Source organism: Panthera pardus, unplaced genomic scaffold (assembly GCF_024362965.1).
Source record: "Panthera pardus isolate Hobbes unplaced genomic scaffold, ASM2436296v1 HiC_scaffold_16, whole genome shotgun sequence".
Lineage (NCBI taxonomy): Eukaryota > Metazoa > Chordata > Mammalia > Carnivora > Felidae > Panthera > Panthera pardus.
Genome location: NW_026526721.1, coordinates 88,926,753 through 88,940,623, shown reverse-complemented (window position 1 = coordinate 88,940,623; position 13,871 = coordinate 88,926,753).

The following is a 13,871-nucleotide window of genomic DNA, read 5'->3' as shown; positions in this document are numbered from 1 at the left end:
GTAGGAAAAATAAAACTTCCTCAACAAACATAAAAAAGCATTTTTGAACAAAGTCTAGTGAGCATTTTATAAGGCAGAACAAATCCCCATGTTTAAAACAAAAACAAAAACAAATCCTCTATGAAAAACATTCCTAAAATAACCAAGGACTGATTTGTACAAATCCTGTCTTACTCGTTAATTTCTCTGGCATAGTTGTGTGCCCTTCTGGGGCGAGAGCCAAATATGCTTTGTTCCCTCTGTATAAAAATAAATCTATAGAAGGTCAAGAGAAAGGACTATTTTTAAAAAATATATTGACTAAACTGAGTGGGAAAAGAAGGCAAATACTGGATAATATATCCAAAACATCTTTGCCTTAATAATTCATACGTTGAAAGACTAGTATTTAATCATAAATTGATAGATAATGGCCTCCATTCTGTCAGTTGCTTTTTTAGGTTGAACAAGTACCCACACTAGGGGTTCTCACTTCTGATTTAAGGGAGAGGAAATTGGTCTCTTACAATCTTCATGGAAGTGTAATTTGAAACCCCCCACAAGTGAATCAAATACCAACACTACCCTCTCCTTACACCTCAGCCTCATTGAAGAACTGCTAGCCTATAGATAAAGTGTTGTGAATAAAAGCAATTCTATCCTCTTTTTTCTAAGCCTCGCACACCAGAGGAAGAATTATCCCTATTTTTAGTCAAATACAACTACATAAGACCTAACCCAATGTGTAACATCAATATGGCTAAGCTGGATCATATGTGGTATTTACCTATTGACTCCCAGAAAGACTACCAGAAAACCTGTTGAGCAAAGAATACTAAGCGTATTAGACCTGCTTTAGTAATACCACCTTGACAGCCTGAGTAGTGTCTCCAAAAAAAGTGGTATGGGAAGGATATTTATAGATCTTGGGGTCTGGGCTCAAATGATTTAAGGCAGGTTTCCAAGGCATAAAACAGATAGGGAAAATCTGTGGCATAATAGTTTATGATTGGTAGACACTGAAGCAAGTGTCTTGAAGAGAATCTTGATAAGCAAGCTATTGCTTGAGAAGCAAGCTGGTTGCTCAGGTGTGTCATCTATTGCTGAGAAAGGAGGGCTGTTTACCCAGATGAGCAAAATATTTGCCTGAACAAATTAGTTTTCAAAAATGTCCTGAGGTAAACAAACAAACAAAAAAACCTGAAGTAAACAGTGAGGTTATTTACTGGTTTACTGTCTTATCTTCCTGAATACGAATCTCCTACAACAAACAATAAGTCTTGCTAATGCAGGTGGCCTTAGTTATCAGTCCTGAGGGTCAAGTTATATGGATTCAGGTAGTCTCCTCACTAAAAATGTCAACAGATGATTAGAAACAAACCAAAAGATTATTTGGAGCTGTAAGCAGAAAAACAAGTCACCAGATCAGTACTTGGAAAGACAGGGACTAGGCAGGGAAGCCACATGAGAAGTCAGTCATGTGAAGGAAGTCATGGCAGAGACTAAGAAAAGTGAGACTGTCCATTTGTTTATTGGCAGTGTTTCTTAAATTCCACATTTGAGTGAAATGCCATGTGATTTCACTCATATGTGGAATTTATGAAACAACAAAATGAGCAAAGGCGAAAAAAAGAGAGGCAAACCAAGAAACAGAATCTTATCTACGGAGAACAAACTGATGGTTACAAAGGGGAGGTGGTTGGGAAGATGGGTTAAATAGGTGATAAGGATTATGGAGTGCACTTGTGATGAACACCAAGTGTGGTATGGAAGTGTTGAATCGCTATCTTGTACACCTGAAATTTAATATTAGCTATATGGTAACTAACTGTAATTTAAATAAAAACTTTATGAGATAAAAAAACATAAAGGTGGGGCACCTGGGTGACTCAGTTGGTTAAGCGTCCAACTTCGCCTCAGGGCATGATCCCACAGTTCGTGGGTTCGAGTCCCGCGTCAGGCTCTGTGCTGACAGCTCGGAGCCTGGAGCCTGCTTCTGATTCTGGGTCTCCCTCTCTCTCTGCCCCTCCCCTGCTCTCACTCTGTCTCTCTGTCTCTCAAAAATAAATAAATGTAAAAAAACAAAAACAAAAACCATAAATGTATTAAAATATGTATATATACATTTTTTGAGAAAGAGCACAGCAGGGGAGAGAAAAAGAGAGCACAAGTGGGGGGGGGGGAGAGAGAGAGAGAGAGAGAGAGAGAGAATCTCAAGTAAGCTCCATACTCAGCACGGAGCCCAATGGATGTGGGGCTCAACACCACAACCCTGGGATCATGAGAGCCAAAACCAAGAGTCGGACACTCAACCAACTGAGCCACCCAGACACCCCCATTTTTTTAACAGTGAAAGCACCTAGAATTAGTCTATAGGTCATAATTTTCCAATCCAGATAAGTTCTAGAGTTTAAGGGACAAGACTAAATAGGATTTTGCAATGCCTGTCTAGCCCAACATCAGATAGAAAAGTAGACCAGAGTTGAAGACAGAAGTGCGACTCCGTACTAAAAGAGCGATGTTTGATATACTTCGGAAATAAAGCCACAAGGCTGAAATATTTTCAAAAATGACTTTTTCATTTTATTAAAAGTCTGCATGCAGAAAGAAATGAGGGCAGCAACCACCAGACTTCTGGAAAATGTCTCACCTCAAACCTTAAGACATCACTCTGTGTGTTTTATTTTCTATAAAAGTCCATCCCACAATTCACTCCTTTCCATAGCTTTCCAAGAACTGTTTTTGGATCCACAGGGGAGGGAGCCTCTTACACTCAAGAGTAAATAAATTTCAGAAAAGCTAAAACATTTAGTTGAGAATTGATTTGATTTACCTAGCTTGAAAATAGTAAGAGTGACAATAAATGAGGTTAAATATATTTTTGATAAGAGATTCAAATATGTACACTGAAACTCAAGGCATTACTGTAAACAAGATAAAATACACATCTGAAGCATTAGATAAACATTGTAATGAAGGACACTCAGGATTCTAGCATAAGACAAATAAAATTTGACACTGAATATCTACAAAAGATTCCAGGTTTGTTTCAGAGAGTAAAGCATTAGAGATTCTTCTGTTATTTAGTGTTTTAACCAGATTTGTGATGTGGGGACTCCTTTCCCTTCAGTCAGTAACTGGAATCTCTCTGTCAGGAACGTGACTCCTATAGCAATAGCCGAGAGAGGAAACTCCAAACACTGATAATTTTTCATAATAAATATATTTTGCATAGAGAAACAAAATTATTCTTTTATTATTAAAATGCCACAAAAGGTTTTATAAACCCAAACACCAAAGAGTATAAGAGCTTAGAAATGGAACCGTTATGTCAACATGATTTCAGCAGCTTATTTGAATTGTTCAAGCCTGACAGCATCCTCCCAAAAGAAGAAATAAAGAAAAAAGGTCAGTTTCTAAATAGTGTAAATACCTTGAAAATAAAGACCCATTCTTTTTCAGGTCTTCCATTCTCCCCTACTCGTAAGAACTTGTATATCACACTGTCATCGTCTCTAAAGTAAGATAATGAAACTAGAGTCTGTGTCTGTGAAAAACCATTTCCTGACCCCCTCATCCTGCTCTAACTTTTGTTTGCTGCCCATGAAATATCATTTGAGCAAAATTAAACATCTCCACAGAGGAAAAAGTCAGGTTGCACAGCCTATTATAAGGGATGCTTGTGTGGTACAAGAACTGGCATAATGACATCCTGCTTCATAATGACTATTCCCAGGTACAGAAATTACAGGCATCTTTTAGAACCAGGCAGAATTCTGACCATCTTGGCTGCATCTATTTTCTGTCTTTCAAGCTTGATAGTTATTCCTTTCATAAGGATAATGAGTGTCACGCTGGATTATACAACCCAGCTACATCTGTTCTCCCTTGTTTTCTAGATATTACATTCATTGTATTTCACAGCATGAGCTTCCAATCAAGATCCTGCATATTGCTGCATGATAAATGTCACAGATGAAAAAATGGTCCAGTGCCAAAGTCGTTATAACAGCTCTGGCCCATCAAAGCCTCTCATTGCTCACATTTTTCCTTGGACAACGGTACCAGAGTTTTGTCTTTTTGAAACTTGGAAACTTTCTGCCCAATATCTGTATAAATATGCCAGTTGTGAATTGGCTGACTGACATGTCTTTCCTGTGTGCTTCACTATTTGGATTTACTCTGTTATTCTACTCCTCCTTCACAGTGCTCACCATCTACAGCACTTCATCCTTTAGGATAAGAAAGCACATGATGGAGGGCCCATCATACAGGACAGCATTGCACTGCCTACAGCTCTCTGATAAAGCAGGATCTAGGAGGTTCAACACCTGCCAGGAAAAGGGATTTTTGATGTAATCCAAAGCCCCAATTAACCAGGTGATGGCGTGTTCTAGAATCACACCTAAAAAGCGTCAGAAACCTTAGAGTTCCTCTAATTGAGCCCCTTATATTATGCATAAGAATACTGATGCTCAGAAAGGTTAAATAAGTTATGTAACCACACAGCTGCTTGGCTACAGAGCAAAGTCTTGGAACCAGAACGCTTAGCTATTTGGCATGCTCTCCAGATACCATACCTGCCTCTGTTACCTAGAGTAAATGGAAGTTTCTATTAAATCAATAATCAGAATTTTCTCCTGTTATGTTAGACATTTCTGAATCTTATTTCTAAAAACATTTCTCAAAATAGGAACCCAGTTTTCTATCCTTATACATTAAATACATTAACAATGACAGAACTTTCGTTGATGACTGACCTGCCGAAAAGTTGGCATTTTGCAGCTGAGTGACCATAGTAGAGGAAGGTAGATGAAAATGTAAAAGTTGTAGGTGACCAGATGAAATCTATATGGACTTGAATTGAATTATCACTTTAAATACATACTGATTACTTTCTTATAGTTTTCTTCTCTCCCCTAAGGTTAAGTAAAAAACCAATCTGGGTTAGTTAATGGTTTCACATAATTGAGGCTTTTCTGAATTTATCTTGGGATTTAAACTATAGGACAGTCCTGATACAATATAAAAGTTAGCTCAATTTTCCAACTGTAAACAATTTTTCTCCATTTATCTTCTCAGAATCCCTATTCAATCTAATGTTGTCAGTCCTTGTGGTAAGTTTTGGGAGAAGGGGAAGAGAGAAATCAAAACTAATATAAGGAACAGTTGTTCTCTATTCTTTACTTTTTCCCTCTACTGATATAGAAGCTCTAAGTTGTACTTCTGGTTTTTCATTATTACTCTTATGTTTTAAAATCAGGTCATCTTTCTGACCAAGACCTTACCATGCTTCTGTACTCTGACCCCTTCCTGTTTTATTTTTGTTTGTTTGTTTGTTTTTTAAACATTAGCCTCTTTCCTTTCAGGTTCATTTCTTATGTTTCTTTCAATAATGGTCCATGAGGAGCAAACACACCTCTTAGTCTTTATAGATCTACAAGTATCTCTATTTCTCCCTCTCTTATGCATGATAGTGTAGTTAGGTATGGGATCGAGAACAATATGCATATGGAATTCCTTTCCCTCAGCCGTGGGAAATTATTACCCTGTGGGTGTTTGCCATCTATTGTTGTTGTAGCTTATTAGCCTTTCTTTTTCTTTTTCCTTTCTTTTTTCTTTTTTTTTTTTTTTTTTTTTTTTTTTTAGCTAATCAGGTTTTCCCACAGGCAGCTCTTAAGATTTTCAATTTATCCATATCTCCTGCTGTTTCATTATGATGCACCTAGATATGGCTTTATTTTTATGTATTCTACTTTGTTCTCAAGATGCACTTTTAGCAGAGGATCTAGACTTTTTTTTATAATCCTGGTAAATTCTCAGCTCTTTTCTTGACATATTTTTTTCTGCCCTTCCTTCTGAAAGTCTATTTATTCTAGAAATCCTATTAAACATGTACTGAGCTTCTCACACATGCTTCCACATACCTTAACTGCTCTGTGACTTTTTTTCCCTATATCACTAGGCTATGTTCTGGGAGCACTCCTCAATACCAACTGCTAATTGGATGATTATATTTTCAACTTCATCCAGTCTTGAGTTTATAGTAAATGAAGATTTTTTTTTTTACTTTAGTGACTAATTTCTTTCATTTCCAAAATTTCACAGTGGTTCTTCTCTGTATCTACATGGTCTTCTTTCACTTATGCCCAGATATGTTTCTCTCACTCTCTTTTTTTTAATTTTATTTTTTATTTTTTAAAATTTACATCCAAATTAGTTAGCATATAGTGCAACAATGATTTCAGGAGTAGATTCCTTAGTGCCCCTTACCCATTTAGCCCATCCCCCCTCCCACAACCCCTCCAGTAACCCTCAGTTTGTTCTCCATATTTATGAGTCTCCTCTGTTTTGTCCCCCTCCCTGTTTTTATATTATTTTTGCTTCCCTTCCCTTATGCTCATCTGTTTTGTCTCTTAAATTCCTCATATGAGTGAAGTCATATATTTGTCTTTCTCTAATTTCACTTAGAATAATACCCTCCAGTTCCATCCACGTAGTTGCAAATGGCAAGATTTCATTCTTTTTGATTGCTGAGTAAATACTCCACTGTGTGTGTGTGTGTGTGTGTGTGTGTGTATGTATATATATATATATACACCACATCTTCTTTATCCATTCATCCATCGATGGACATTTGGGCTCTTTCCATACTTTGGCTATTGTTGCTAGTGCTGCTATAAACATGGGGGTGCATGTGTCCCTTCGAAACAGCACACCTGTATCCCGTGGATAAATGCCTAGTAGTGCAATTGCTGGGTTGTAGGGTAGTTCTAGTTTTAGGTTTTTGAGGAACCTCCATACTGTTTTCCAGAGTGGCTGCACCAGTCTGCATTCCCACCAACAACGCAAAAGAGATCCTCTTTCTCCGTATCCTCGCCAACATCTGTTGTTGCTTGAGTTGTTGATGTTAGCCATTCTGATAGGTGTGAGGTGGTATCTCATTGTGGTTTTGGTTTGTATTTCCCTGATGATGAGTGATGTTGAGCATTTTTTCATATGTTGGTTGGCCATCTGGATGTCTTCCTTGGAGAAGTGTCTATTCATGTCTTTTGCCCATTTCTTCACTGGATTATTTGGTTTTTGGGTGTTGAGCTTGATAAGTTCTTTATAGATTTTGGATACTAACCCTTTATCTGATATGTCATTTGCAAATATCTTCTCCCATTCTGTCGGTTGCCTTTTAGTTTTGCTGGTTGTTTCCTTCACCGTGCAGAAGCTTTTTATTTTGAAGAGGTCCCAGTAGTTCATTTTTGCTTTTGTTTCCCTTGCCTCTGGAGACATGTTGAGTAAGAAGTTGCTGAGGGCAAGATCAAAGAGGTATTTGCCTGCTTTCTCCTCGAGGATTTTGATGGCTTCCTGTCTTACATTGAGGTCTTTCATCCATTTAGAGTTTATTTTTGTGTGTGGTGTAAGAAAGTGGTGCAGGTTCATTCCTGTGCATGTCGCTGGCCAGTTTTCCCAGCACCACTTGCTGAAGAGACTGTCTTTATTGCATTGGATATTCTTTCCTGCTTTGTCAAAGATTAGTTGGCTGTACGTTTGTGGGTCCATTTCTGGGTTCTCTAGTCTGTTCCATTGATCTGAGTGTCTGTTCTTGTGCCAGTACCATACTGTCTTGATGATTACAGCTTTGCAGTATAGCTTGAAGTCTGGGATTGTGATGCCTCCTGCTTTGGTTTTCTTTTTCAAGATTGCTTTGGCTATTCGGGGTCTTTTCTGGTTCCATACAAATTTTAGGATGATTTGTGCTAGCTCTGTGAAGAATGCTGGTGTTACTTTGACAGGGATTGTGTTGAATATGTAGATTGCTTTGGGTAGTATCGACATTTTAACAATATTTGTTCTTCCTATCCAGGAGCATGGAATCTTTTTCCATTTTTTTGTGTCATCTTCAATTTCTTTCATAAGCTTTCTATAGTTTTCAGTGTATAGACTTTTCACCTCTTTGGTTAGATTTATTCCTAGGTATTTTATGGTTTTTGGTGCAACTGTAAATGGGATCGATTCCTTGATTTCTCTTTCTGTCGCTTCATTGTTGGTGTATAGAAATGCAACCGATTTCTGTGCATTGATTTTATATCCTCTCTCACTCTCTTTTGATGTTATTCTTTTTAAAATCTCTTTGGAGTTCCTAAATAAAAATTTTTCCAACAATACCAATTTTTTAAACAAGTGGAGTGAATTCATCTACTAATTGTTGATTTTCTTGGCTATCTTAGTATTAGTTTTCTTTGATTGATTCAAACTTTTGGTTTGGAGACTTATCTTGAATGGAGGTATTTTTCCTGACACTCTATATAGGCTCACATATGTCTGACTAAATGTTTTGCTACATGTTACCAGTTCTTCAAGGGACCTGAATTAGATCCCATACGACTCTTGACCTAGAAGATACAGACATATCACCGATAGGGATACTGTGCTAGTAGGTGGCTTATCTCAAATCCTGTTTACTAGGGTGTTTCAGAGGTATTTCACTTCTCTAAACTCACAAATTTATAACCTTTCGTGGACATTTTTACCCCAAAAGAAGTGAACACCTGACTAGTTTTCCCTGCCTCTGGCTATGGAGTCTGAAACTATTCTCTGCACACAACTCTTCATTTCTTTTCTATTCTGGGGCCAAGGTGGTATTGATTTCAATATGACTATTATAATAATGACTAGTTCCATTTACCAAATATTTCAACTCTTCCTTCTAGACAGTAGGATTTTATTTCTCTACTGTGGACATGGCCTTGGAATTTGATTTGGCAAATGAAATATAAGTGGATGTGGCACCTGTGTCCTCTAGACAGACACTATAAGAAGCTAGTGTATAACTCATCATGCTCTTTTTCACTCTGCCATAGCAACTAGCAAGGCCCCAAACCCATCCACCTGGATGTCAAGGTGAGGACATCATGCACTAAAGCTATGAGTCAACACAATGAAAATGTAACATGAACAAGAAAGAAGCTTTTCTGTTTTAAGCCACTAAGATTTTGGTGTTGTTTGCTACTACAGCCTAACCTGGACCATCTTGACAGATGTAGTTATGTTAGTTTTTTTAATTTATTTTTTTTTAATTTTTACCTGTTATTGTGTTTGGAGCAGAGAGAAGCCTCAGAGTATAAGTTTACAATGCAATCTAGCTAGAGGTCCAATCTTTATCTCTAAGGAACTTCAAATACTGCGATATAAACAAAATAAACATGCATGAAACACTGGGTGCACCATGCACGTATGTGTTTTCGTGTCAAAGTACGTGGGTTCACTAACAAATACTATAAATAGCTGAACTGAACATACTCCAGTTCTTCCTCAATTCTTAAAATCTGAATGTATTTCTTATAAATGGAGACTTTCAATCCCTTTTTTCTCTGTAAAATACATTATTAATAAATTCATCTCTTTGCTATTACTGAGTAAATTTCACTGTAAGTTTTCAAAAAGTCTCTGGCCAGGAACTTCAGTGGATAAAGCTGGGAATCGGCAACTTTCCCTATATTCCTTTCTTTCCTGTCTTTGTTATTTCTCTGTAAAGAACCTATTTTCTCCTTTGAGAATCTCTTTACCTTATGGCTCCCCACTTAATCAATTCCCACCCACTTAAAAAACTTTCTGTCAAAAAAGTAAAATTGAAAATAATCAAAAACTTTTTCTCACCTTATAATCACATGTCAATCATGTGCGTCATATAAGAAGTGGCAAATGCTGCTGGGGGTGTGGAAAAAGAGAGACCCTTGAGCATTGTTGGCAGGAAGATAAACTGGCACAACTACTGTGGTAAACAGACAGAGTCTATAGAGGTTCCTCAAAAAATTAAAAATAGAAATACCATATGATCCAATAATTCTATTGCTGGATAATTCCCCAAAGAAAATGAAAGCACTAATTTGAAAAGACATGTACACCCTATAGTTATTGCAGCATTATTAACAATAGCCAAGATATGGAATCAACCTAAGTGTTCATTGATAGATGAATGGATATAATATATGATGGCATAGTACTCAGCTGCAAAAAAGAATGAGCCTTTGCCATTTATAATAATATGAATGGACCTAGAAGGTGTTATGCTAAGTGAAATAACTCAGAAAGAGAAAGATAATACTATATGATTTCCCTTACATGTAGAATTTAAAAAAGAAGATAAACAAACAAAACAAAAATGGAATCATAAATACAGAGAACAAACTGGTGGCTGCCAAAAGGGCAGGAAGTTGGGGGGGATGGGTGAAATAGTGAAGGGAATTAAGAGGTAGAAACTTCCAGTTATAAAATAAGGCAGAAGGTTGAAAAATATATCCTAAGGCATATAGTCAATAATATTGTAATAACATTATATGGTGATGCACTGTAACTATACTCATCAAGGTGAGTATAGCATAATACACAGACTTGCCAATAACTATACTGTATACCTGAAACTAATATAACATTGTATGTCAATAATACTTCAGTTTTAAAAGCTCATGTGTGTCATAATCTAAGTATAGATTGATATACTATGATTATGTCATGATTATGTCAATCTATACTTAGACTGACATAATCTAAGTATAAATCAACTGTTCTATCTACAGGGATTAACTGCATTTTAATCATTCATTTATTCATTCTTTCAACAATTCTTTTTAAGCATCTATTATAACAAGCATTACTACATTAGAGACAAAAGATGGAAACAACAGTTTTCCTATCTTGAAGAGTTAAAAGTCTAGAAAGGGCAAGAATAGGTAATGACACAAATAACACAACAAGTAAAAAGGAAGATTCTGCAAGTGCAGAGATCAAGTTATTCATCTCTGTTTAATTGCAGAATGAAAGGTTTTGTCCCCTGTTTGAGAACTACTGCACCTAGAAGCCAATAAGAGAGAGATTTTCTGAACCAGGCAACCTTTCTAATGATACAGAAATCGTGGTGAATGGGTGGCAACATAATTTTTTAAGTTTATTTTTATTTATTTTGAGAGAGAGACAAAGAGCAAGTGGGGAAGGGGAAGAGACAGAGGGAGAAAGAATCCCAATCAGGCTAGGCGCTGTCAGCGCAGAGCCCAATGTGGGGCTTGAATGGAAGAACCGCGAGATCATGACCTGAGCCAAAATCAAGAGTCAGATGCTTAACCAACTGAGACACCCAGGTGTCCCAGGTGACCACATATTTTATTTCTTTGTAACATGATTCATGCCTATGTTCCTCCACCCCTGGCAGTGAAAATTTGGTTGACTGTCTCAGTATTTAACTAGCTATTAAACATTTTCCTATTAATTATTCTGGAAGATAGTTTCATTTCCAAAATGAGCAGAACAAAGTTTACTTTAATCTTACTGTTGATTTCTCAAGGAAATATTTTCTAATAAGTATAAATCACATGCCCGTGATAATCAAGTAAGAGATTTAGAAGGCTCTTTCCTTCCACCTTGACTCAGGATATGAAACTAACATGTATGAAGTGTATTACAGTTTTCAGAGTTCTGCACATATGATCTAATTTTTTCCTCAGAGCAATTTTGTGAGGGATCACGATCAGACCTGAATCTAGGGTCTGCGCTATTTCATCTATACTCTGGAATGTACCAATCAGGTCTATTCTTCTTCAAGTTTTGCTGGGTAGCAGCAAATTCCTAAGGAATTCCTTTCACATTTGATGTTTCAATCATTAGGAACTTTATAAGGCCAGAAACAGTGTATCCTCTAGATATTGTTTTAAAATTCATTGATTATCGTGTGGGAAAAAATCTGTTCCCTTTTTTCTTTTAGCAGGACATATACCAAATAATTTCTATATTCAAAGGGTTGGAATAGGAAAGAGTCATTGGGTTTGTAGTGAAGTCAGAAGAAGAAGAAGGGAGAATTCCTCATTTGGCCCTAAGACAACTTTCTGTTCTTTTTTTCATCGCCAGTTTCTTTATTTCCAGTGGTGAAGACTAATAGATTTTACTGGGTATTCTCCTCTCCCCCCCTTCTCTCTCTCTCTCTCTCTCTCTCTCTCTCTCTCTCTCCATTTTATGAACAATATTAGAATAATAGCCAGAAGCTCAGCACCTAACCAAAGTACTAACTGCAGTGTAATTCTACTTACAACCAAACTGACAAGGGGGAGAAATGACAAAGAAATTGTACCAAGGTCACCCAGCCATTTTGAATGAAGTTCTAGTCTCCCACTTCCAATGAAAAAATTGGTTTTCCTTTCTTTACCAACTCTCTTTACCCCTTCTTCTCACTCAACATTTATCTATCTTTTAAGAAAAGAATTATTTTTGCAAAAACAAAAACAAAGCTAGCATGTTCAATAGCAGGGGATTGTGAGAGAACTTGCTATATTTAGAGAAAAACCAGCATTTCAGTACAGCAGAAGAATCACTGACAGGACAAGAAAGAGGCCAAGATGAGAGCCTGAGTGCATATGCAAACCACACTAATATGTTCAGATAATTTTGATCACAGAATTTCACCTAATATTACATTATTTCATATACCAGCCTCACTTCATTAAAAATTCCTCATAAATACTATTTTAATGACTATACACTCCATCAAATTTACATATTATGATTTAAGGATAAATTGAATGTTGTGTATTTGTGGTTTTTTCCACCATTGCAAATATCACAGCAGTAAACATCTTTATAAATCTTTGCTTGTTATAGTTCATCTCTGTTTCCTAGAAGAGGCACTTCTAAGATAAGACGAGAAACATATTCAGTTCAAAGAAGCCAGTAATAATTATGACCCTATTCCAAGTTCTCATGTTTTCTTAGATGAGAAAAAAGTCGCCATACAGATCATTTTAGACCATGCACAAAAGTGTGCTCCATGTATATGCATAGCTATATGACTTGGTACACAGAAGTAAGACAGAGGCATGGTCAATTTTAAAAGCATACCCTAAACAATACTTTACATTGTTGTCTTAATTAGGGTCACATTAAGTTTCATCCATTTAATGTTCCCTAGTGGGGGAAAACAGGATTTTTGCATTTAATCTCTCACTTAGACATTCCCATGAGTCTCCATGTTTTCATGAGTTTCTCTGGAGAACATGATAGCAGGTCACATCTCGCCCTCTGACTGCGAGCATCCCATTTTTAACAGTAATGAGTCAGAAGGATTTCTGAGGCAGATGGCTCTCCTGAAATGTAAACCAGAAAAGCTTTCTCTTAAATAACTTAATCATGGACTTTTTAGACCAGGATAAGATCCCCAAATCATCCAGTCCAATGCTAAGTGTGATACGCATTCTGTTAGTGATACAAATTGAAGACTGCATAAGTGACAGAAATGGCATAATCATGGAAACGTTGTTCCTAGTGTGATTTTCACTTGTGGACCATAAGTGTACTTCCTTTGAACTGGTATTTATTTATTTGTTTTTAGGATTACATTTATTGCAAGTCATGGTACTTCTATGTTTGTTATTTATTTTAAATTTCTTTTTCAAATACATATTTTGTACAAGTCAAGTGAGACCATGAAATATGGTAGGTACAAAAGCAGACAGTTGGATCTGTAAATGTGTAAAGGCCTTAAGTAGGGTACATAAATGACCAAAGTTTGAGGAACAGCTGTTCTAGAGCAGCTTCTCACCTGCTATATAAGAACCAGAGGGGTGAAGTGATTTACCCCAAATCATCCTTTGTAAAAGCAGCATCCAGACCTCCTGCTCCTGTTCTTTGTTCAGATCTACCCTACTGCCTCTGCAATGTTCTTCTGCAACAGGGAATTCACTCCCATGTTCAGAGTAGGGTGAAGTCAAATCTTGTGAATGAGAAATGTGGCAAAATTAAGTGAACATATTCAAAGTGTCTTCTTTTTAAGAAGTAGCTGTCATTTTCATCAGAGGTAGGAAAATTAAGTTGCTGTCCTTCACACTCCCAAAGACGATCATTATACCATTTCTTGT